Source organism: Callithrix jacchus, chromosome 3 (genome assembly GCF_049354715.1).
Source record: "Callithrix jacchus isolate 240 chromosome 3, calJac240_pri, whole genome shotgun sequence".
In the NCBI taxonomy this organism is placed as follows: domain Eukaryota; kingdom Metazoa; phylum Chordata; class Mammalia; order Primates; family Cebidae; genus Callithrix; species Callithrix jacchus.
In genome coordinates this window covers 162,378,190-162,379,286 of record NC_133504.1, presented here as the reverse complement: position 1 = coordinate 162,379,286, position 1,097 = coordinate 162,378,190, and positions in this window count along the sequence as shown.

The following is a 1,097-nucleotide window of genomic DNA, read 5'->3' as shown; positions in this document are numbered from 1 at the left end:
AGGACCTCTTCAAGGAGAACTACAAACCACTGCTCAATAAAATAGTAGAGGACACAAACAGAGGGAAAACATTCCATGCTCATAGTTGGGAAGAATCAACACCATCAGCATCATGAGAATAGCCATACTGCCCAAAGTAGTTTATAGATTCAACACTATCCCCAACAAGCTACCAATGACCTTCTTCACAGACCTGGAAAAAAACACTTCAAACTTCATAAGAAACCAAAAGAGAGCCCAGATAGCCAAAACAATCCTAAGCAAAAAGAACAAAGCTGGAGGCATGTTGCCTGACTTCACACTATACCACAAGGCCACAGTAATCAAAACAGCATGGTACTGGTACCAAAACAGAGACACAGACCAGTGGAACAAAAGAGAGGCCTCAGAAGCAACACCACATATCTAAAATCAGCTGCTCTTACAAACCTGAGAAAATCACCTGATCTCACAAACCTGAGAAAAACAAGCAATAGGGAAAGGATTCCCTGTTTAATAAATGGTGTTGGCAAACTGGATAGTCATGTGCAGAAAGCAGAAACTGGACCTCTTCCTGACACCTTACACTAAAATTAACTCCAGATGGATTAAAGATCTAAACATAAGACCTAACACCATAAAAACCCTAGAAGAAAACCTAGGCAATTTCAGGACATAGGCATAGGCAAGGACTTCATGACTAAAACACCAAAAGCAATGGCAACAAAAGCCAAAATAGGTAAATTGGATTTAATTAAACTCCAGAGCTTCTGTACAGCAAAAGAAACAATCATTAGAGTGAACCAGCAACCAACAGAGTGGGAAAAAATTTTTGCAATCTACCCATCTGGCAAAGAGCTAATATCCAGAATCTTCAAAGAACTAAAACAGATTTATAAGAAAAAACAAACCCATTCAAAAGTGGGTGAAGGATATGAACAGATGCTTTACAAAAGAAGACATCTATCAGGCCAAAAAACATGAAAAATGCTCATCATCACTGGTCATTAGAGAAATGAAAATCAAAATCACATTAAGATACCATCTCACACCATTTAAAATGGTCATCATTAAAAAATCTGGAGAAAACAGATGCTGGAGAGGATGTGTAGAAATAG